Source organism: Sorex fumeus, unplaced genomic scaffold (assembly GCF_029834395.1).
Source record: "Sorex fumeus unplaced genomic scaffold, SorFum_2.1 ptg000054l, whole genome shotgun sequence".
NCBI classification, from domain to species: Eukaryota; Metazoa; Chordata; class Mammalia; order Eulipotyphla; family Soricidae; genus Sorex; species Sorex fumeus.
The window spans coordinates 12,758,115-12,784,254 of NW_026606111.1; the positions used below are offsets into that span (position 1 = coordinate 12,758,115).

General features: G+C 36.8%; 1 non-coding gene and 1 pseudogene across 1 annotated transcript; one reads left to right on the top strand and one right to left on the bottom strand.

The window, feature by feature from the left end:
* Positions 1 to 572: 572 nt before the first annotated feature.
* The window catches only part of LOC130033636 (nucleolar and spindle-associated protein 1-like), an 81,208-nt pseudogene continuing 55,640 nt past the window's right edge, over positions 573 to 26,140 (bottom strand).
* LOC130033811 (U1 spliceosomal RNA) lies at positions 3,954 to 4,115 on the top strand. Its single transcript, XR_008793984.1, has one exon. It is a non-coding gene; the product is annotated as a U1 spliceosomal RNA (small nuclear RNA).

The window sequence follows — 26,140 nt, forward strand, 5'->3', positions numbered from 1 at the left end:
GGAGGTCCCATAGCAGGACCTGGATGGACCTGGGGCAAGTGGCAAAGCTCACTCAATGGCAAAGATAAACTCAGGAGATTAGGTGTGTTCTTAAGAGCACTGTAAGTTTTTCTGGGGGGAGGAATACAGGTGATTCACTTATGAAGTCTAAAACACTTAGAGTTAATATCTAACAAGCATTAAAATGAGACAGTCTAGAAAGCATAAAAGCTTGGTCTTGATGCAAGACTTTATGATTTAGAGATAGGATCCTCTTAAGGAAGGACAGGCTGAACTCACCTGAAAGCATGGTCTGGGATTTATGGTAAAAGACTTACTTGCCCTCAGAGCCCGTGGAACTATGTTTTGGAATCTATATTTCTTACTGTGTTTATCCAAATAACTGCAAGCATTAATAAGGAGTAAACTTAATTTTTTAATATTCAATAATATCTAGGGGAAGAGAAAGGCAATATAATGTTTGTCACTTCTGAGCAAATCTCTCCATACAGTCCCTGAGAGACAGAGCATCTTCTTTAGTTAATCCTCCAATGAGAATTGCCTCCAATGATAAGTTTTGCCTCAGTAGAGCTCTATGTGCAGTACCATACCTCGATCCTGTCAAATGTTCTAAGTATTCTAGCAGCCTGCTTCAATGGGCCATTTTCATCATCAGTATGTAGTGTCTTGGCTCTTTGCTCCTCTGCTAGGGAGGCCATTAGTAAATTATCTAGAAGATGTTTTTAAAAATCTTTTGAAATTTCTTAATGTTTTTCTTTCACTTATCATAAAAATATATTTTCTAGTAAATGTTTTGGTCTATTCAATATAGCTTTGCATCTTTACATTCTAAACTAGCAATATTTTTTTCTGTTTCATAGTGAATGTACTTTTGTTCTCTGTTACCATACGATTAATAATTATTTTTAGTTATTGTAGTATAATGACTTCATTAAATTGAGATTTTAGTTTAAGTAATATAAATCTTTTTATCTGCCTATAAATTTAGAACTTACTAGCTTATTTTGATAATTTTAAGGTAATATTTTTCCTTTTATAATATCTATTTTGAGATTGTATAGGATTTAAACATGCAGTCAGATTGGCCAGATTACATGTGGCACACCAGGGCATGATTCCAGTACTGCATATAAGGATATGTTCTTCTAAGCTAAGCTCACTTCTAAAAAGTGAGCACAGAGTCAGGAATAAGCCTTGAATACTACTGGTCATGATACAACACCCCATTTCTAAGTATTTTGTATTCTCAACAAATTTAGCCTCATCACTGAAGCATAGTTTTTTCTGAGGTCGCCATTGAAAACTTTCAGATTTGAAAGTTATTTTTCTGCACTAACTAGTGGATATTTAAATGATTTTCAGATCTAAGGAAGTTCAGAAAATGTAACTATGAAATTTTTTTCAATTTTTACCTTACATGAGTGATGATTCTTATTGATTACTATTGTCAAAGACTGAAGGAAAGAATAGAGTTTAACAGCTCCTTTAATGCTCTTAGAGGTCTTTCTATACTAGGTCTTCACATTTCCCCATGAGCAAACAATGGAGCAAATGTACAGCATGGTTCATTTTCTTCCCTTCATTTATCAAGTGTTTTATATTTAAATTCCTCTAATCCAAGATTCAAAATGTATATTTCATATTTTGCCTAATTTTCCAGTGATTAGGAATATAATTATTAAAAATTTTAGTGCTGCACCACTTGAAATAGAACTCTCCTTTATTCTCTTTTGATGATGATAATGTTTTTTTTATTATACAGAAAGATGTTATCTATGTTCTGCATAGGACAAAATGTCACATTAATTGTTCAAAACAAAATATTTTACTGATAAAATAGGATAAAACTTGCTACACACATAAACAAGGACACAATTTTATTTTATACAACAGTATTCTGCCAAAATCTTGCCTCAGAATTTTCATCAAAGATGACAGTTTTTCAAATTTTCCCTTGGAATTCAGAGCATGGACTTTTGCAAACAATTTGAAATAACCCATAAGAGATTTGAAACTTATCATTGAAGTTGCAAATTTATGGTTTTGCTTTACTGTGTAGAAAAAGCTTTCCTATGTCTACTACTAATTTAATATAATGTGCTTCTCTACCCTGGAAAGCACTAGAGGTAATGACCTGAATTATACTTTTGCAGTACTATATCTTAAAGAATAAGAGAATGCTCTAGGGGCTGTATACATAGGACACACTTCACTCATTGCTGAAATGATACTTCCTTTGAACTGAAATATCACAATGATTTCCAGTAGTTATGTAACATAATGGTTAAAAGGTTGTTGTGTAAAGAAATGTAGCATCAAATCTACAGATCTATGAAACTTATAAAATCACAAATCAACAAAAGAAGCATTGACTGTAATGAAACATATATGTAGAAATAATATACACATATAAAGTGTGTATGTGTGTATATATATATATATATATATATATATATATATATATCTTGCCTGCTAGAGAGGTTTATGCACGTCTCCTGCCCCCGTGTCTGGCTATCTTTATTGGAGCCCTTGGAGGGGGGAAGGTTGAATTTCCCTCCCTGCCCTGAGGGAAATTTTAGAGCCCCAGGAGCTGAAGACCTCCGGAACCAGCCACAGCCATCCTCAAGACCACTCTCCACATGCTTGGAGGAACCTCACGCATCAATGAACCGGCAGAGGAACCCAGGTGTGCAGGACTTGGGGCTGAAATCTCCAAGGCTGCTCAGATGGGGGCTGGGCCTCCTCCACTCAGATCCCCCATCTTCCAGGAGCTAGGCATTACACCCACCAACTATTGCAGCGCCGTGTAATCCTATCAACAGCCAAGACGCAGAGGCTATAAAATCAAGTTCCTGGAAGAGTGTGGCCTCTTATTGTCTAGTTCTTGCTCTTGGAGAACACAGCAGGCTACCGAGAGTATCCTGGCCGCACAGCAGTGTCTGGCAAGCTCCCCATGGTGTATTTGATATACAAAAACCCAGTAACAATGATGGGTCTCATTCCCCTGACCCTGAAAGAGCCTCCAATGTGGCCTCGAGCAGGCCCCAGTAACGTCTCTTTCATCCTAGCCCTGAGATTATATTCAAGGCTATTTAGGAGAATGAGACCCATCATTGTTACTGGTATTTGGCATATTTGGTACGCCACGGGGAGTTTGCCAGACTCTGCCCTGTGGGTAGACTACATTCGATAGCCTGCAAGTTTGTCCAAAGTAGGAATGAGACAATAAGATGTCATAAAAAAAGTTCTGATAAGATGTCTTGGCCGCTGATGGGATTACACGGTGCCAGGGGGCCAGGTGGTGGGTGTGACCCCCGCCTACTGGAATTTGGAGGATCTGGTTGGAAGATGCTCGACTCGAATTGGACTCCAATTCGAGTAGGCTTGGAGGTCTCGGCCCCGGAACCCGCGTGGCTTTGTCCCTCTGCCAGTACCTTCATGTGTGCGGAGAGTGGTCTCAGCATGGTGGTGGCTGGTCCTGGAGGTCTTCGGCTGCCGGAGCCCTGGTCGGAGCGGGGAGGAAAGCTCAACCCGCTCCCCTCAAAGGGGCTCCGGGAAGGAACACCCAGGCGCGGGGGCAGAAGACTGCACTGTTCTCGTCCGGGATCTGGATTTTATAGTCTCTGAGTCTTGGCCGCTGATGGGATTACACGGCGCCAGGGGGCCAGGTGGTGGGTGTGACCCCCGCCTGTGGCACTTGCTAAAATTTCAGGGCTAGGACAAATGGAGACATTACTGGTGCCTGCTTGAGGAAATCAATGAACAATGGGATGACAGTGACAGTGATGACAGTGCTAGAAGAGTTCATAGACATTCATGGTATAGAGATATTAGTAATATAAGTTAACATAATAATTCATTGGGCTATTATTAATTAATAGAGGGAATTCTTTCCTGAGAATAATTTAAATTATTAGAACATAGCCAATATCAGCATCAAGAAATAAAGGAGCATACTACGTGGCAGTGGGGATATGCTTCTCATAAAGATGATTTTTCCAGAGCAAGGCTTATTCATTGCACTCCACATATGCTGGTTCCTGTGATTTACCTGAATGTGGGAACTCAACTGCACAATATAAGGTAGTATGGGACTGTTTTCACACTATCCTCTAGGGTGGGGGATGAGGGAAAGAGAGAGAGAGAGAGAGAGAGAGAGAGAGAGAGAGAGAGAGAGAGAAAGAGAAATAGGGAGAGAGAGAAAAAAGAGATTAAGAGAGAGAAGAGATAGAAAAACAAGAGGAGATAAAACTACTATGGTCCAAAGTGCCACAGGGAAAATTGGAAATTCTCAAGTCAAATATGGCACTCTCAAACAATTTAAATATTACTATATTATAAATCATACTTAGAAATTCTATATTTTATTTTACCTTAAAGTTTTTGACCTAGGGTGATAACAAATATAGAAAATTCATTTGGTTTGTCTTGATATTAATAGGCCATCACTTTAAATAATTTAAAATTATTAAACCAGAAAAATGTCAAGAAAATTGATAACATTCAAGGTGTTTCCTATGTTTGCTTACCTAATACCTAAATGTAAAAATCACTATATATCTTTAAGACTATTTGTTAATATTTCAAATACTAATTATTTCCATAAATTCCAATAATGGAGAAGGGTTTTATAAATACTTTATATGTGAAATGGTTATAGTAGCAATGGAATATGCTACTATATGGGAAATATTTAAAAAAGAAAAGAACTACCACTGGTATTGAAAATGGTTTTCACATAAATCATATTTAGTTCTTTTTTAATTCTTTAAAAAATACTGTATTAATTACCTAATCACTTCTATAATAACAAGGATTTAAACATTTAATAAGCTTTGATAGTTTGTATGTGTTTATAATATTCTTGCTTTTCATTTTCTTGACAACAAACAATAAAATAATTGAGATAAGCGTGAACAAAATACATGAGTAAATAGAGAATCAGTTTCTCTCTGACAACTTCATGATTTTACCTATGTTCCTTATAAAATTTTTGCTGTCCAGCCTTTTCAACTTTAATCTACACTTGTATGTATGTTGTAATACCATATCTCCATGGAAAATTCAAAGGTGGTTGTTGCCAGGTAAAATTAAATAAAAAATAATAAATCAGCTTCCATTTGCACACTATCAAAATGAAGTGAAACTTTAAACTTACTATTCATTTGTTATTTATAAAAGACTATAAGAAATGATTTTCAATTGCTTTTTTAAATTTAGAAATTAAATATATAGATATGCTATCAATTATTTTTTAAAATCATCTGTGGAACTAATGAATATTTATGTCAGATATCTTCAAGTGCTACAGTTTATAATAGTATATCATTATTATTTTAATGCTTTCTTTAGACTGTAGAAGGTTGGGAGTCAAAATTTCAGTCATCCAATTAGAATATAATCGTTGTTCCCTAACTATAATGCTATGACTCTAGTTCTCATGGTTCAATTTTATCCCCTATAGTTGACTATCTATTACCTAGCAAACAGTAGGCAATCAATATAATAGTAACCAATTGATGAACAATTGATAAATCAGTTACCCTACTTACCTTCCATGATATTTAGTTTATTTTTGCTATTTTGAAATCACTATGTTTTATTGACATTAGCAGCAATGGGAGTATGGGAAGAAACTATTCCTTTATTTTTTTTAAACTTACCACAATTTTATTTATGGAAATCATAAACAGGGCAAACTCAGAAGCTTCTGATAGGTGCAAAGGACACAGATATGATACTAAGCCACTCAATTCTTTGCCCTAAACTAAAACTATAATGGACAGAGTACAGTAATTCTCAAAGCAATATTTTTCAAATATCAGAATACATTTTTATGAGCAGGGATAGCATATGCTTTAGTTTTTGTTAAGATGGCAAATACATAAAATGATCAGAGCAAAGATATAAATAAGCTTAAATAAAACCCTTTAAGATCCCGATGCTGTAACTGGCTCCTGTGGCCCACAGATCCATGGTCCATCAAGCAGGTCTTTCTAGCCTACTCTCATTGCTTAATTTCTGCTAAAGCCTGCAGCATAACTAGCTACTATTAGATAAATGTTTTTACCTAGAAGAGCACTGCAAGGTTGGAGCCTACAGAGGGAACTTGACATGAAAATATCTAGGTTAATAAACTACTGGGTGGAGAGATAGCACAGCGGTAGGGCACTTGGTTTGCACGCAGCTAGCCCAGCCGAGCCGAGCCGGGCTCGATTCCTTCACCCCTCTGGGAGAGCCCACAATCTACCGAGAGCATCTCACCCACATAGCAAAGCCTGGCAAGCTACCCGGAACGTATTCAATATACCAAACACAGTAACAAGAAGTCGCATGATGGAGACGTTATTCGGACAGCTTGAGCAAATCAATGAACAATGGGAGGACAGTGCTACCCAATAAACTACTGAAGAAGTCTTAATTAGAAAACAGTTGTATCGGGACTTAAATAAAAATCATTCTAAAGGATTCATGGTCTTTAGAAATGAATGTCCTTTCAGTGCCGTGGCACATGGAAGGCCCATTCCCATGATACAATGTCAGCAAGGAGCAGAAAGATAGCTAGTGACTGAAAAGGAGAACACTAAAATATTTACAAGAAGTTCAAAATAAAAGAATATTTACATAATATTACAAGATGATTAATTTTTAGCCACAAGTCCTCTTCGAGCTGCCAAAACCTTTGCTTTCTTCTCCTTTTGCTCTTTTTCTTTTTTTTTTTTAATTTTTATTAGTGAAACACCATGAGGTACAGTTGTAGACTTACGAATTGTTGTGCTTGAGTTTCAATTATACAATGATCAAATACCCATCCCTCCACCAGTGCCCATTTTCCACCACCACAGGTCCCAGTATTCCTCCCATCCCCCACCCCCCCATCTCACCCTGCCTCTGTGGCATTTTGTTCTCTCTCCTTTTGGGTGTTGTGGTTTGCAAAAGAGGCATTGAGTGGCAATCATGTTTCTTGCGCTGCTCCTCCCTGGTCTTGAAGCAAGGTTGTTTGTACGTGTTCTTGTGGAGGCTGACTCTGCTTATGTGTTCATTCACACAGTTTTCTTTAGATTGTCCCCATGGTTTCAGCTTTCCTTTGTGTGATTCATAGCTGAGTGGAGGAGACAAACTTGCTTTGAAATCAAGCACTTTTTTTTTCTGGGAGACTGAAGTATTTGAGGCCTCAGCAGCGTGCTTCAACTGAGGTAGAAACAACAGCAGAATCCCCTCGTGGGGTCATTAACTTGTTTGTCCCAAGAGCAGGCTGGCCTTTTGAGGTACTCCAAGGCATGGTCACAAGGGGAGACTTTCTGGCTGGAGTCTTGGTGAGTGAATACTTATGCTCTTTATCTTTAGTAGTGGCTGAAACCTGACGTTCATTTTTGTGGCTGAGCTCTTTCCTGACCTCTTCACACATGAGGTGTTTCGAGACTTGGGGGTGTGAACCCAGCCCTGAGAACACCACTGGCTGACAGGCATGCAGGCTTCAGAGACACATCCTCTCTGGGCCACTGGAGTGGCCACTACGGCCTTGCTGACCGGCTGCTTCTTCAGTTCACTCAGTGAACTGTGTTCTTCAAAATGCTTCTTTTTCCTTTCCATATATTGATCAATGAACTCCATTTCCTTAAAATGAGCCCCATGAAGTTTCTTAAAGTTTGGAGTAATTGTGCTTGCAATTCTTTTCTTTACTCCAGATTTATAAAACCCATAGGTGTCGAGAGGCTTCTTTTTTCCTGAGGGTACCTTTGAACCTTCCTGACCTGCTATTTCTCCTTTCCCTGAGGCCAAGGCATTCTCCTCCCTGCAAGTCTGGTATGGGTGTGGAGTCTTCACAGCAGTGCTGAGCCCCAGGTCTCCAGGCTCTTCTGGATTCAGACATGCGGCGGAGTCACTTGTTTTCATCCCTGAAAGGTCCTGCTGTGGGTCAAGGGGGATTGTGCAGAGTCCTCCTTCTTCTCTTGGTTTTGGTGATGTGGCCCGCCAGCTCCCTCTCTGATCTGTACCTTCATCTCTTCGCAAGAGACTGCAGGAGCTTGACTTTCATCCTGATTCTTTTTTCCTTTCTTATTTCTTGTTCCAGGTGGGCTCTCAAGGATTTTAACAACTTGTCTGCCCTCTGGTTATCCCGGAGGCCCAGACTCTTAGCCCGGTTCTGCAGGTCACTGTACTTGAAGGACTCCAGTTCCTCCAGCTAGGGAACAGTCGTCATGTTCTGGGATGCAGTCGACCTCCGAAAGAACAGACGCACCAGCCGCAGAAGTGCGCTGTGGTTCAAAACTCCACCACCACTATATGCGATTACCCGGCCAGAGAAACTATTCCTTTTAAACCTCCAAGTCTGAGCTGCTCTTCTTGAGGAGATAAAAATGAAATATGAAATTCTGTGATATTGCTCTGCCTTTCCCTTCTTCCTCATCAATTCTTCCATCTCTTTCTCTCTCCTTTCATTTTTTCTCACCATATCTGAGAGCAGCCACCTTCAGAAAACTCTAGAACTCTAGCAAAGAACACTTTATTTTTCAGTAAATGTATTTATTCATTATGTTGTCTGAAATTCTTAATATCTGTGCAGACGGTTATCTTTACTAACAGTTCCAAAAGGTGACCAAAGTCTTATTTTTTGTGTGTGTAAGTGTCCTTGATTCTTGCTGACAAATACAAATTAAATAGCAGTTACTTTATGAAAGCTAGTTATATCATTTAATATCTTAGACATATTCATGTGTACTTATTTATGTAATTATTTACCAGAAGAGAAAAACAGAATGCATATGTCTTATTAGGTTGTTTTATCTTCAAAATTTGGGGTGGAGTTATATTTTTGTTACTGCTTAAGATTATTGCTTGCTTTCTTGACTAATAGCTACATCAAATGTATAGTTTTCTGGTCATACTTTTCAAAAGATTGATGACACAATCTCAGGAAAGATTTCCTAAGCATCAATATACCATAAAATTGGCTACTTCCCAATTTACACAATGAAGTAGATTAAAGCATCTTGAGTATAACAATGAAAATATTATACCATTGGAATGCAAATGTAGAAACAGCCTAAGGCTATTTGATTCTCACCAACATAATTATATTTAAGCAAAGTAAAGAATTTCTTTTCTTCTTCCCTTTAAGGGAAGATTTATTCCTACTGAGAAATAAGTAGCATCCTCCTGTCAAATGCAAACTAATGTGGAATCTCTCTTACAAGTACTTATTGCCTCTAAATGGATATGTTGTCTAAACATGAAGGTACTCTGAGTCTCTTTAATACACAACTAACTGAAAGTACCTACTTTAGTTCAGCAATCAACTTCAATCAGTCACCTATAAAATCTAGTCTTAACCCCTGGTCAAAAATATCATATTTTATAGTAATGAAAATTATAGAAATCATGTATCACTTCTTTTAGTTGATCAATGAAGTAAAAAAAAATAACCATTTCCAATGAGTAATCACTAAGAAAATTTTTTTAAAAATTCTAAAAATTTAATACGGATTTTTTTCCTTCTTGAGGCAAAATCTTTGTATGATCATCCTCATTCAATTTCTTTGCTTAAGAAAATCAGTTTGAGGTTCTTCTTTTTGAGGTTCTTCTTCCTTATGCAAGCAGATGCCATTGGGCTACACTAGCACAGGGCAGGGACAAATGGAGACGTTACTGGCTGCCACTCAAGCAAATTGATGAGTAATGGGATATCAAGTGATCAAGTGATCAAACAAATCAATTAAAAAACAGATGGATGGAACTACAAATAAAGCTACCTGTCTAGCTTAGAATGTTCAGGAAAAGAAGTATGCTTCACTATAGAAAAATCCCTTGTTGATTAATCCAAAGATATCACTTGAAGAAAAAGAAAAACATGATGCAATTGGTAGAATAAATGTGCTTTGCCAAGTAAATTTATTATGTTGAAATGTATGAATATACATTTCTCCTCTTGCTACAACATGCCATATAAATAGGATTCTAAGAGAAGTAATATTCAATCAAAACCATGAATAATTTAATTGTTTAATCATTTTAATAATAATAAATTTAATCATTTTTTGTAATTTCTAAGAAGTATTTTAATTTTTTTAAATTTTTCTATTTAACTGATTGCATAATTATGAATGTTGTACTTTTGAAATCAGAGATAAGAATCACTTATATCGAAGTTATGTAAACTAACTTAATATCAACTTAAATCGAGTTAATATTAATTTGGGCTGGAGTGATAGCACAGCAGGTAGGGTGTTTGCCTTGCAAGCGGCCAACATGGCTGACCCGAGTTCTATTCCTCCACCCTTCTCGGGGAGCTCCACAAGCTACCGAGAGTATCTCACCCACACGGCAAAGCCTGGCAAGCTACCCGTGATGTATTCGATATGCCAAACACAATAACAATTGTCACAATGGAGACATTACTAGGCCCGCTTGAGCAAATCAATGAACAACGAAGGACAGTGACAGTGAATATTAATTTGAATATCAAGATTTCACTTCGTTGTTGTGTCATCATTATAAATAAGCACAGCCTTTGTAACAATTAGTCCATGTAGATCAAGCAAAAGACAGGCCAATGCTCTATATTATGATGTTCTAAAATTTAGAGTTGAATTAATTTGATGGCTACAGAGATAGTATAGGGTTTAAGGCACTTGCTTTTATGTGATCAATCTGGTTACTATTCCAAAAACCACCTATGATCTGTCAAGCACCACCAAGGGTCACTCAATTGACTGAAGCTGAAATAGTCTTTGAACATTGCAAGTTAATGCCCAGAACATTCAAATGACAGGAGGTTTATTACAAATAATATACTAAGATATGGACCTCACAGATGTTGATAAACTGGTGTATATTCACTCTATTTGATCTCTTTCTTTGAAGATGCATCCTCTTTGTAATAAACATATGAATTAATTATCTTGTAAATTTATTTTAGAAGATAATGCTGAGCATTTTGAAAATAAAATTATTGAAATCACAGCTACTTTTTAAAAATTTTGTAAGTCATTAACATACCACAAAAACTTATCTATTAGGAAATATTCAATTAATATTGATATTAACAGACTTCATAAAATTCTCTGATGAAAATATATGGATTTGATAAGTTGTGTGTGGGCTTTCAAAGCTTTAGTGAATGCCTCACAATATACATCTGCACCTGTTTGTACTAGAATGGGAGAGTAAAGTACAGTCAGGGACATATTTCCTATCCTTTGGAATCTGACATTTAGAGTAAACCAAATGTTCATCAAACAGTTGGAGAATAATAAAGGACAGAACATAAATATAGACAGGAAAATATTGAATAGGAAAAATGTTCTAATCAAGTTTTTTCCCCCTCTTGTTTTAGGCTTAAACCATGTCATTGCCAATGTAAAATGGAAAACTGGCAATAAAAGCATCCATTTACATGAGAAATTACCCAAGTGCCCCCACACATACTGCTTTCCATGCACAATACAAAGTGGTTCCATTTTCAGTAGAACATATGCTAAATGTTTAAGCTCAAAGATGATTTAGACAAAATGGAAAAGATTTTTTAAACATTTATTTTACACTTTACAGGATTCATTTAGATTGGCAGATGTTCCAAAAACCCAGAGAAAAGTAATTTAACTAGCTAGTGGAAAACACAATATTTGAGTAGACAGGAGAAAAAATCTCTCACCTTGTAGAATGTAGTATCTGCATTTATATAAATAAATTTACAATAAATAAATAATATTCTAGAGGAAATCTCATAGTTAAAAGACTTAAGGGTTTCCAAATTCTTTTGAGTACCTGCAGCAAATGATGTATTGATTTTGCTGTTAAACTGCACAGCTGTAACCAACACATTAGACATGGAAGATAAAAGCAATGACTAAAGCACCTTATTTCATCTGTCACACCTGAGGCATTGCCTTCTGCAGACCTTTAGTATATTAGCATAGAAAATCAATTAGGGAAAGAGCTAAACAAATGATGGGAGAATAAAAAAGGCCTCATTCACAAAGAGTCAGGGATGTCAACAAGCCCAGGAGACTCTGGTAAACTATATAATATCTTCAAATAAGCCATAACAACTTTCTCTGAACTTTTAAAAGTCAGTTGTTATGTATTGCAAATTCCTCTAAGCCTATTTTGTAAGGTCTGTAGCTATTAAACAACACATGATAACTTGAAATTGCTTGTAACTATGACAAACACAGCAAAATATTGCTTAAAGGTTGGTATACATATCTTAAGTCATATCAATTGTATGTGAAAAATAAAGACTGTAAGGGCTGGAGAAATTACATCTATTCAGACGCTTGCTTAGTCCCCATTTCAATCTCTGATACTGCATAATTCCTGAGCATCATGGGTGTGATTCTGAAAGCTTCTGAGCATTGCCTTGGTGACTCTTTAATCTAGGACATGGCTGTAGGCTAAGAGTCACCAGGTGGGGACCAAGTGACTATTGGTAAAACTCCTGAGACCAGAAAAGTACATCAAAAAACAAGTAAACATCTGAATAAGAAAACAAGTTTCTAAAGTATTTAAGAGATTATTTAAATATTGCATGCATGAGTCTTGAGATACGAAGCAGTTATTTAAATTTGTATGGCCTTTTCTATGCTTCTATATGATCATAAACTTGTAATGCAACTGAGATACTTAATTTTTAAGTCATATTCATAGTCTTATTTATCACAATGGTCAAATGACACCTTGTTAAATAAACAGATTGCCTAAGCACTGTTAGACATTTTAAGCATCATGGTATAAACTTTTCTTTAGGAACATTTTATTCCCCCACAAAGAAAATCTAGCTATTCCTTGTAAAGGATATTATCATTTCTGGAGAATGTAAGGAAGAGAGACATATATAATCTGAGGATATTTTTTTTTAAATTTATAGTCTCAGATTTATTTTTTTTATCTTTTTATATTTATTTATTTTTTAATAGTGAGGCACCATGAGGTACAGTTGTAGACTTACACATTTTTGTGCTTGGGTTTCGATTATACAATGACCAAACACCCATCCCTCCACCAGTGTGCATTTCCCACCACCACGGATCCCAGCATCCCCTCCCCCCCCAACCCCCATCCCACCCTGCCTCTGTGGCAGGGAACTTCCCTCTCTCTCCTTTTGAGTGCCATGATCTGCAAAAGAGGCATTGAGTGGCAATCATGCTTGGTCGACCATCTACCCTCAGCATGCTCTCCCATCGTGGGCGGATCCTCCCAACACCGTTTATTTGGTGTTCCCTTCTCTTTCTGAGCTCCTCCTTCCCCTAACATGTGTGGTTGTCCTCTGGGTCATTGAGTAAAATTCCTGGTACTAATCTCTGCCATACTTGGGTGTTAGTTTCCTATTTTGTTACTTTATGTTCCCCAGATGAATGCAATCTTTCTATGTCTATCCCTTTCTTTCTGAGTCATTTCGCTTAACATGATACTTTCCATGTAGTACCACTTGTATGTAAACTTCATGACTTCGTCTTTTCTAACAGCTACATAGTACTCCATTGTATAAATGTGCCAGAGTTTCTTCAACCAGTCATCTGTTCTCGGGCACTCAGGTTTTTTCCAGATTCTGGCTATTGTAAAGAGTGCTGCAATAAACAGACAATTGCAGATGTCACTTCGGCTTTACTTTTTTGCCTCTCTGGGATATATTCCCAGGAGTGGTATTGCTGGGTCAAATGGGAGCTCAATTTCTAATTTCTTGAGAATCATCCATACTGTTTTGCAAAAGGGCTGAACCAGTCGGCATTCCCACCAACAGTGAAGGAGTGTCCCTTTCTCACCACATCCGCACCAGCACCGGTTGCTTTTGTTCTTGTGAATATGGGCCAGTCAATCTGAGGATATTTTTTGACAAATGCTTACTCCTTATTTTTTTTTGTAATTTGGTAAAATTCTATCAAATTATAAAACTTGTTCTAATTTATATCTCTATTTATTTTACTTATGAATACTGCTCCTGGGAGAGAACAAGGCAGAGTCTCCTACCCTATGCCTGACTGTCTCCACCAGGGCCCAACAGCTGAAGACCACCGAGGCCCAGCCAAGGCCATGCTGGGACCACTCTCCACACACTTGGATGAGCCTCAAGCATAAAAGAACTGACAGAGGAACCCAGGTGTGTGGGACCCGGGGTTGAGATCTCCAAGCCTGCACAGTTTGGGACTGGACCTGCCAGTAACTAGACAGTTACACCCACCAACTGCCGTGTAACTCCAACAACGGCCAGGATCCAGAGATCATCACACTCAGCTCCTGGGAGAGAACAAGGCAGAGTCTCCTACCCTATGCCTGACTGTCTCCACCAGGGCCCAACAGCTGAAGACCACCGAGGCCCAGCCAAGGCCATGCTGGGACCACTCTCCACACACTTGGATGAGCCTCACACATAAAAGAACTGACAGAGGAACCCAGGTGTGTGGGAACCGGGGCTGAGATCTCCAAGCCTGCACAGTTTGGGACTGGACCTGCCAGTAACTAGACAGTTACACCCACCAACTGCCGTGTAACTCCAACAATGGCCAGGATCCAGAGATTATCACACTTAGCTCCCGGAAGCGCGCGGCCGCATTCGCGGCCGCGTGACATCTTATCATCTCATTCCTAATTTAGTCAAACTGGCAGGCTACCAAATATAACATGCCCACATGGCAGAGTCTGGCAAACTCCCCGTGGTATACCCAATATGCCAAATACCAGTAACAATGATGGGTCTCATTCTCCTAACCCTGAAAAAGCCTTGAATATGGCACTTTAAAAAAAAAAATCTCAGGGCTAGGACGATGAAGACGTTACTGGCACCTGCTCGAGGCAATCGACGAACAACAGTGTGGTCGTGATCGTGATCGTGATCGTGATGAATACTGCATTGCTATTTTCCTAAGTCACTTAACTGCCTCTTCCTCTTACTTACCTAGAGCTGTTAGAGTAACATTTGTCTCCTACCTTCCCTGCCCAAAGGTCTATTCTTCTCATGAAACAGTTTATAATTCAATACACAGAGCTCCACAATCTCCAGCTCTCTGCTGACAAATTCTCATAAACGTCCACATTAGTTTGTATAATCTACTGTCTCACGTTAGCCACCGAATTCAATACATTAGAACCTTTCACAGAAAAACACAATAGTCCTACTTACCTTACTTTGCTATTAATTTGCTTCACAATCTGGAATCCCAGCCACAAATCCATATCCCACTTTTCCCTTTCAGTTAAGTAAAGTAAAGTAAGTAAAGTAAAGGCCCTCCCGTTGATCATCGATTTGCTCGAGCGGGCCCAGTAACGTCTCCATTGGAGACTTTGTTGTTACTGTGTCTGGCATATCAAATACTCTCGGTAGCTTGCCGGGCTCTCCGAGAGGGGCGGAGGAATCGAACTCGGGTCGGCCATGTTGGCCGCTTGTAAGGCAGACGCCCTACCCGCTGTGCTATCGCTCCTGATATTTTTTTGCGTACAATATTCTAGGCAATGTATTCCCACTTAAATTATATTTTGTTATTACTAAGACAATTTTGTTGAAAACAATGCTAATTGTATGTTTCTAGTTTGTCCCATTCCTACCCCATTCCCGTATCCAACTACCCAATTTGTAAGCATTATATGGTTTAGCAAAAATCCAACACCTTCTTGTTTTGTTTTTCTAAAGTAGTTATCACTTGATCACTTGACATCCCGTTAATCATCGATTTGCTAGAGTGGGCGCCAGTAACATCTCCATTTGTCCCTGCCGCGTGCTAGTATAGCCCAATGGCGTCTGCTCGCTCCAGGAACATGAAGAGCCTCAAACCGTTAATTCAAGGTCTTGAGCAAGAAGTCTGACTATCTCTTAGGTGGATGGCCACGTGATCTTTTTACATCCTGTGGAATCCAGTCAATAATGGCTCTGGTCCAGCAGTCATCTCCAAATCGCATTATGTGTCCAGCCCATCTGATTTGTGATGCCTTGGCAAACGAGACAGTGTCCCTGATTCTCAATTGTTGACTGAGGTCAGAACTCTGGATTCCTTCTCTCACTTGAGTGAAGTGTGATACTCTAAGTATAGCTCTTTCGATTCCTCTTTAGGAGAATCAAATAGCGTTCTCATCCTGTTTTCATAGGGCCCAGGTCTCTGAGATGTATGTTAATGCAGGAAAAATGGTGGAGTCGAAGACATGTGCCTGAAGCTGGAGGTCTTTTGTCCTCTTAACTATTTTTTCGACTCTCTTGAAGGTGTTCCAAGCCACTCTCTTCCTCCTGAGCAACTCAGGTGCCAGGCCTTTCACCATGATGATTTCTCGACCTAGGTATACATAACTGTTGCATTTGGACATGGTCGTTCCGTTGAGAGTGAATGGAACATCAGGAAGAAGTCTGTTTCTCATAAACGTTATCTTTGTTAGATTTAGCTGCAGTTTGACCTTTCCACACTCACGGTCGAAGTTGGCCAGCATTTGTGCAGCTTTGTTATTAGAACAATGTCATCAGCGAAACAGAGGTGGTGTAGTTGCCGACCATCTATCTTCACTCCCATTCCTTCTCTTTCCAGTTGTTGCATGATGTTCTTGAGGGTGGCACTGAAGAGTTTTGGTGAAATGGTATCACCCTGCTGAACCCCTCTCTTGACATGAATGATCACTTCCCTGTAGAATGGTGAGATCCTGGTGGTGAATCCGTAATACGCCTCACAGAGGATCCTGATGTACTGAGTTTGAACGCCCTGTTTGGCTAGGTCTTCGATGATCGCTTCAGTCTCAACAGAATCAAAGGCCTTCTTTAGCCTGGCCAGCTATCCGTGGCATATTTGATATGCCAAAAACAGTAAATACAGTAAAATAGTTACATTAAAATAAATTTACTTAGTTAAACATGAGAGAATAAAAGAGGAAACATGTGTTTAAGAGAACACACAGGTTTTTCTGGAGCATCTCTATATCACTGATGTCCCATTGGTCATCGAATTACTTGAACAGGTGCCAGTAATATCTCTATTCCTCCCAGCCCTGAGATTTTAGCAACCGCTTCTTACTCTTCTTTCCCCAACAACTGGAGCCTCTTTCAGGGTTAAGGGAATGAGAGCTATTGTAGTTACTGTTCTTGGCATATCAAATACGCCAGGGGAGCTTGAGGCTCTGTCCATGCGGATGGGATACTCTCGGTAGCTTGCCAGGCTCTCTGAGAAGCATAAATGGGTAGAAAAGTGGCCTTGATCATGGCGGTGGTTGGGGGTAGACATCGGCTGCTGAGGCTGGGTTCCCTTGGATTGAGGAGGGCTCTCATCCACCTCACAGCCTGGCCCGGAATCCGATGGCATGGTTCTGGGAGCTTCCTTTTATTCTCCAGTCTGGGAGGAGCAACCGTGAGTTCTGGAGGGTGGCTGTTGAGGAAATTTTCTGGTACCAGAAGGGAGTGGTTTATGGGTGTGATCCCTGTGTCACCAGAGACAGGTGGAAGCAGGCAGAGGATCTCTGTTCCAGGTCCTGTTGAATTCAGAATCAAAACTCACAGTTCTTTTAATAAAAAGTTAAACTTTGCTGTGTGACACGTGAGCATTTTGTTTAGCAGGTAACATATATATTTAGCTATAATACAAAACCAAGTGGTTCTTGATGGACCATACAGACTAATGATAGAATAAGTTTAGGGCTTGATGCATACTGGCATATACTCCAGTCTTTTCAGCTTTGTTCTTGGTCTTAAAATGTGTTTATTTTGTATATCTGCCATGCTCACCCCTTAAGATGACTTAATGATATATAAACACTTTAACACAATTTTGACATACATAAGTATTAAAATATTCATGTTTTAGCGGCATAATTTTTACTCTTACTTGGATAAGAAAGTGATAACTTTGAAATTTTACCAGTTTCTTGCAGCTAAATATACACACGCAAAAAATTCTTGATCCATTTTCTAAAAGTGAACAATCCAGTAGAAATCAACACCCTCTGATCACTTTGACTCCTTATAATTTGAAAAGGCAGTTTCAAACTACTCTAAGAGTCCAAGATGTTTAAAAGTTCAGCTTTTACCAACACTTGGATGCCATGACTAAAAACGTTACCAATATTATAGTACTAAATGGCTTTCCAAGTGACTTCATATATTAGGTAAGAGGCTTTCTTGATGCCTGAAAGTCTTTTTATCTATATAAATTTTCCTACATAAGTTAATGTCATAAGTTAATGTATCCAGAATGGCTTTTTGAAATGCAACTCTATTAGCTGGGAAGATAGAACATTGTTCCATTAACCTGTGAGAGGAATTACTTAGCAAGGTCCTTAGGGAATGAACACCAATAAATAAATTTTGATAAGGAAGTAAAATAAAATATCATTAAACTTTGTAAGAATGTATTTTGCCAATCAAATGGGTCCAGGAAGATCAATCTAAAATTCAGTGTAAGGGAACTTTAAATGAAGAAGAGGTAACTATGAGATCATACCAAAGACAAAATTTGTTCTGAAAGTGTTTCTGGACTCTATATTCTAAGTATTCTTTATTGAACCATATAATATGTATTCATTCTCATATCCAGATTCACAATCATCTGCATCTACTTCTCTGTAAAATAGGAATAATATTGATTCCATATTATCACAGATAACTCTGGAAATGACATGTGTAAAGCATTTTAAAGTTTATTATTTAAAAAATTAACATTTTTGTAGAGTTGCATTAATATTGCAATAGACTCTCCAAGCATATTCTCCACTTTGAAAACTTATATTACTTTTATGAATTATTCATAGTTCCAAAAACCAATGCCCAGAAAAGAAAATATATAAAATTAGTTTGTACAGTGTTTTATTTTCTGAAGCATGATCAAAAGTGCTTGATTTTTATATTTTCATCAACCTAGTTAAATATCTGAAGTCTTCCTACGTTAGAGAATGATTTTCAAACCAAATATAAACATCTGTCCTCAATTTTCATTTCTAACAAATGGATATATATATATTTTAAATTATGTTACAGGGTATAGTTTGCACTGCTTGTAGATGATAGATAAATTCTTCAGGTACTTCCCATCACTAGGAAATAGAAGCTCTTATTGCTGTTTGAATAGTATGAGAATACATAAGTGTCTCTGGGAGACATAACCACTCACACATTTTTATTTGTTAGCTCTCTGTAGTCTATAAGTGTCTATAGGGAAACTTCTCTGGAAGGAATTCAGAATAAGGGTTTTCTCCTTAATTTCATGGATATTCTCTATATATCCTCACAGTTATTTCTAGTTCTTTGAATCAGGCTACAGAGATAAATGTGTGTGCATAAGTCATCACCCATTTAAAAGTGATCCAGCTGTGCTCAGGACTTACTTCTGGAACTGAGCTCAGGGATCACTCCTGGTGGGGCTTAGGGGATCACAGGAACAACAAAGGTTCAAACCCATGTCAGCCAGGTGCAGGGCAAAAGCCATACATGTTGTCCTATTTCCCTGCCTTTCTTGATCCTTCTTTAAATTAAAATTTTGTGTGACTAATATTTCTTTTAATTTACGAGATAAAGTGGTGGCTTGCTTTATATGTGCTCTCCTATACTGCGCTTAGTCCCTTTCTTTTCCTTTCCTTTTCCAGAAGGCAGAAAAATAAGCTTTTGTATTTCAGTTCCAGTACATTTCTTTTTTCTTTTGAGGAACAACCATGCCTGGTTTTGTGTCTAAAGACCCTTCTATGCACACAAAAGGGAATAAATTATGTAGAAATAAGTCAGTAATTACTCAATTAAACCCAGTAAAATTGAAAGAACATAAGATATTGTCTCTTTTTACTACCAATCTTAACAATCTAAATATATGTGTATGTACATACCAAAAAAAAACCCTTAAAATGTGCATTTACTCGATTTACTTGATGTATTATATTTTGATATCGTTTTACCAATTCAACTTTTGCTATAATTATCTGTTATTTGCTTCTTTCTACGTCAGTTTATCTTCTTTCTACATAATTTTCATGCTCTTACAAATATGAAATATGTTCTTACCTTTCAGTATAATCACTATTAACTCTTTCTTTTCTTTATTTTGTGGTTCTTTTCTTGTTCAATTTTGTTTGATTTTTGTGGGGGTCGGTCATGTTGGCTGCGTGTAAGGCGAACGCCCTACCCGCTGTGCTATCGCTCCAGCCCGGAGCCTGGCAAGCTACCGAGAGTATTCGATATGCCAGACACAGTAACAACAAAGTCTCCAATGGAGACGTTACTGGGCCCGCTCGAGCAAATCGACGATCAACGGGAGGGCCTTTACCTTACCTTTGTGGGGGTCACACACTTTGGTTCAGGCTTACTCCTGACTCTGAACTTAGGTGTCATTCATTTCTAGTTTGGCTCAGGGGCGCTTGTGGGGTGTGGCGGAATAAACTTGCATCAGGCGTGTGCAAAGCAAGTATCCAGGAAGTTGTGCTATCTCTCTATCCCTTTCTCTTGTTAATTTTTTCCCCTCAACTTATTCAAAATGTTACTTTTAATCAAGTGTACCTGTCAGGTCTTTTTATTTGTCTTTCTCTTTGCTGAGATTGCTGTCCCCCATCTTCGTATACAGTGTCTCCATTATGCAGTGAAACATTTTTTATAGAACAGAGGGATCTGAGGAAAATCCTATTTTCAGTCAATAACGAGAATATTTCTTTCATGGAGATGCTCTGTGTGGAAATTTTAAATAACTCTAGTCAGTAATTAAGTTCTTTTAAGATTTTTAGATTTAAAATATTATGATATACGTACTATGCTTCATTATTTTCTAACATGTTTACGTGGGGGATTGGGTGACAAGAAGGTTTTACTTGGTGTTAAAAGCAGATTCTCAGTTCTCAGCCATTCTGCATATCAGATAGTTTCTTCTACCAAATTTTGCTCTTTCCACTGCTGTTGATAGTTATTAAGTTCTCATTAACTTCCTCAGAGAGTAATTTTTTTTGATTAGCTGAGTACCAGTTTTAGGATAACTTAGGTCTTAGGAAAGCCTTGTCTGACTCACCCAGAAATGTATCAAAGAAGACAGGAATTCGCAATCATAACTGCTTAACCCAATTTTTAATTATCTCTCTGCATTCTTTTTATTTTACTTACATTTTTAAAATTTTTTTTACATTTTTGTAAATGCCTTTTACTTTTTAAGATTAGGTTGAATCATATAATTCCTTTGCTTCAAATAATGGCCCAGCTTTCTATAAAACACACAAATTAAAATTAAAAGCTTTCAATATCTCAAAAAGTCAATGATGATCAGTTACACAGTTCACTCTCTGTAACAGCTTCATTTATCATAGTATTTCTTAAATCATGGTCTAGCTTAGTATTCATAAAACCCTCTAGTTAGCAGCCCAGCCAATATCCATTTTTGACATAGAAGATTTTTTTATTTGTTTGTTTGTTTGTTTGTTTTTCCCCAATGTGCTCTCCTTATGTTTAATCTCAATTCTCTTTTGAGGATGGCATGTTTTTATTACCAATTTAGTAAAAACATCCTACATGACAAAAACATTCTCATTTTTAGGATGTCTTTAAGTACAGCTTCATGTACTTGGAAATATTAATATATGTTCAGTAATCCAAAGATAATAATCAGAGGATATAACGATGAATTTTGTTCTTTAAAATGTTCTTGTATAAATTATGGATTATATTTTTACTTTACTCTCTGCATGACTTACCTAGAGAAATAGAGAGTAAAAAGTGAAAATGCTGAATTATGTGAAAGATCTATTCCTAATATCTTGAGATGTCACTATGTTACTTTTCTAGAGGTTGAACCAAATTACCTTCATGCTAATAGTAGATGAGGTTATCATTCTCTGAAAATTCCCACCTGCACCAGGTGTTTATGGTATTTTTGATATATGGCAGACTGAACTGACAATTTCATTCTGATTTGTATTTTTCTGAAATTAAGTGATGAAAAGAACTTTTTGTATACATTTGAGTTATCTCTATATTTTCTCAGTGTGGGAGTCTGCTTAGCTTGTCTCCCAAGTTTTTGATGTGCTTCTATTGGTTTCTAAGTGTTGTGATGATTTATAATTTTTGAACATAAACAATTTGTCAGATGTGTGGTGAATGAATATTTTCTCAAACTCAGTAGAGTTTTCTTACTGTAGTCATTATTTATTTTATATTGAAGAAACTTTAGTTCGATATAGTCACTTTTGCTTTAGAATAATTTCTTTTGAAGTCAGTATCATAAAAACTTTTGTCTATATTTGCCTATCTAGTATGAATTTTGATCCGATATTAGGTATTAAATACATTAAATATAATTTACAAATTATATTTAAAAATATTTCTCTCCTATGTCATACAGAATTGCAATGAAATTCTACGTATTCATTGTGTGCTTTGACACTAGGCTGTATAGTTTTATGTATCTAAGGATGTTTTTGGTGGAGTCTGTAGTATTTACCTCATGCAATATTATGGCAGCTGTATAGAGTCATAGTGTGATATCCAATTTTCTACCTTTACTTTTTTAATTTAATAATATTATTTTTATTTTTCATTATCAAATAACCCTGAGATTCATAGTTACAAAGTTGCTTATCACTGAGTTTCACTTATACAAAGTTCTATCACCCATCAAATTACCAGTGTACATTTCCCACTGTCAACGTCGCCAGCTTTCCTCCCGCCCTTGACTCCAAGCCTACTTCTATAGCCGGCAATTTTCTTCTCTCTCTCTCATTCCTTTTGAGCATAAGGGCTTAAAGTATGGGTACTGATAGTTTATCATGTGTGTCCCTTTACCTACTTGCAGCACTCAATTCTTGTTCAAAGTGATCATTTCCAACTACCTTGGATGATTTTGATCCTTTCTCTATCCTAGATGAACAGTTCCAAGCACACGACTTCTGGCAAGCTTCCAGCTGTGGACCATTCCCCCTAGCACTTGTTTCTATAATTCTTGGATACTGATATCATACTTTAAAAAAAATATGTCACAAATGAGTTCAGTCATTCTATGTCTGTCCCCTTTCCTTAAGGCTAATTTCAATTACCATGATACTCTTCATGTCCATCCAATTATAGGCCAATTTCATGACTTCTTTTTCTTTGTTGCTGCACAGTATTCCATTGTGTAGATATACTATGGTTACTTCATTCAATCATATTTTCTTGGGCATCAGGTTGTTTTCCGATTCTGGCTATTGTGAATAGTGCTGCAATGAACATCGATGTGCAATGGCTGTTTCTGCAATGTGTTTTTGAATCTCCAAGGTATATTCCCGGAAGTGATATTGCTAGGTCATTCCGAAGCTTAATTTCTAGGTTTTTGAGGAAAGTCCCTTTCTTCCTGCATTCATTCCAGTACTGGTTGCTCTTGTTCTTTTGGATATATGCCAGACTCTATGGTATGAGATGATAGATCCTTCTTGTTTTGATTTTCATCTACCTAATAATTACCTATGTAAAGCATTTTTTTCATGTCTTTTTGGCCATTTACATTTCTTCTTTGAGGAAGTTTCTTTTCATTTCTTCTTCCCAGTTTTTTTTCAGGGGAAGTTATATCAGTTATATTAGAAGTTATATTTTTTTCTTGCAAAGTTATATCAGTGCCACTTTGTAGTAGAATTTGAAGTTGGGGAAGTCATGCCTCCCATCTACTATTTCCCAAGAATTGTTTAAATTATTTGTGGAGGGTTATTGTTATGTATAATTTTTAGGAATACTTTATTTCTTTGAATAAAAACTTATGGGTATCCATAAAGGGACTGCATTGAATCTGTATAAAGATTTGGGGAGTATATTCATTTTGACAAAGTTAATCCTTCTGATCCAGGAAGCAGAGGATGTGTCTCCAGTTCCTCTTTTCCTTTTTGTTTCTAGAAGTAGTGTTTTTTAGGTTAATTATTTATTTATTTATTTTATTGGTCCTTCACCTCTTTAGGTAAGCTAATTCTAAGTGAGGACTTTGATTTTCTGAGACATGATTGTGAATGGAATTTTTTTAAAAATATCTCTTTTTTCATTATTTGTATATAGGAAAGCCATGGATTTTGGTGTACTGATTTTGTAACCTGCCACTTTACTATACAAATCTATTATACCTAAGAGCTTTTTTGAATTTTGATCCAAATAGTTAAGAATATTTGATCAGAAACTATAACGACCAGAAGAAAGGAACACACCAGTTGAAATGATAAAAAAATACCTCATTGTAAATTAATATCCTGTAATCTACAAAATCAAAAGCAAAATTTTAAAAAATCAGAAAAACGAATTTATTATATGCAAGTGGGTCTCAAAGCAGAGCTAGATTAAATTGCGATGACAGAAGGAAAATTATATTAGAATAAAATTTGGAGCATGAAGAATGAAAGAAACCAAACAAGGTATTAAATTTAGGTCAATGTTAGAGTAGTGTTCCTGGTTTCATTTTAACTCTGTCAAATATGTATCTTGTTTGAAAATTGTCACAGTCCTCCCTTTGTTCATCGATTTGCTCAAGCGGGCCCAGTAACGTCTCCATCGTGAGACTTGTTGTTACTGTGTTTGGCATATTGAATACGTCACGGGTAGCTTGCCAGGCTCTGCCTTGCGGGCGAGATATTCTGGGTAGCTTACCGGGCTCTCCGAGAGGGGCGGAGGAATCGAACTCGGGTCAGCCATGTTGGCCGCTTGTAAGGCTAACGCCCTACCGCTGTGCTATCGCTCCAGCCCCTTGTTTGAAAATACATACACATATGTTGCTATGATATTCAGCATATTTTTATAAACATTATATTGAATAAGAGAATATTTTGTATGTTAATTCTTTCACATTACACTTTCAGTGATAGACTGGTGATAGATATAAGGACAGGAATAACAATCATCACAGTACACATTAAGATACAGTCAATTTGAAAAATGATTTAATGTATTAACTGAAAACAACCTATTACCCCAAATAGAGGATGGAAGAAAGAACAAAATATAGAAAAGGAAAATGAAAAAACAAATAATAAAATTCAATAAAAACAAATAATCTGTTAAATATTGATTTTATAAATATATATTTAATGAAAAGATTGAATATATGGTAATGTACAGTTGTCTGATTTCAAATGCTAATACCTATTTCAAATAAAAAATGATTTAAATATATATAATTTACCAAGAATATTTCAAGGAAGATTTTGAATGTATATTTTCAGTATGAAGCCTATATATCTTTTGACTGGAAGGCATTATTTTCTAAAAGTTTGATAAAGGATCACTATGTGTTCCATGGGTTTAAAAATGTATATCGAAGATGATGTTGATGTGCTGGAGTATAATCCTAAGATTAAATGTGCAGGGTAAAAATAAGGCCAATTTTTAAATTTTTTAAACAATTTTATAACTTTATGAACTTTATGCTTCAAAAACTTTTAAAGGAAAAATATTCCTCATATATTTGTTAATTTTACATGAGAAATAGCTAATACAGATAACTAGTAAAGATATCATAATAAATTTTAAATTAAAATATCTCAGACTGGATATGTCTGAATAAAGAAAGCAGTGAGAAACAAGGCTTAAACACTTATTTTTTTAACATAATAATATAGTTAGGGTTCATTTTCAATGAAATGTTTTACATGGTAGAATTTGAATGTTATTAAAATCAGATAAATTAGAATGTAAATTCATTGTTAGAGAGGCATAAACATAAAAGTCATGCAATTTTTTATTTATTCACTATGCAATGTGTCTTCTATCATTTCATTTTGTTGATCTAAATAAACTTTGTTTTAAAAACTCTGCAAAGATCAGTCAGATGAAATGTTTTTGAATGGTAGTATTTAAAATTACAGAGATCATGGGGCTGGAGTGATAGCACAGCGGGTAGAGCGCTTGACTTGCACGCGGCAGACTCGGGTTCGATTCCCAGCATCACATATGGTCCCCGAAGCACCGCGAGGAGTAATTCCTGAGTGCAGAGCCAGGAGAAACCCCTGAGCATCGCTGGGTGTGACCCAAAAAGCAAAAAATAAATAAATAAATAAAAATTAAAAAAAATAAAATAAAATTACAGAGGTCAAATAATTGCATTCATATCAAATAAATAAAACCAATTAATGAATAATAGTATTTTCCATAAGCAGCCTGCTTTCTGCGAAGGTCACTTCACAACCAGTGAGGTTGTGAATAACAAAATGATTCCTCACTTAACTATCTTCCTAGAAATCTCTCAGGATATTTAAATTCTTGTCCAAA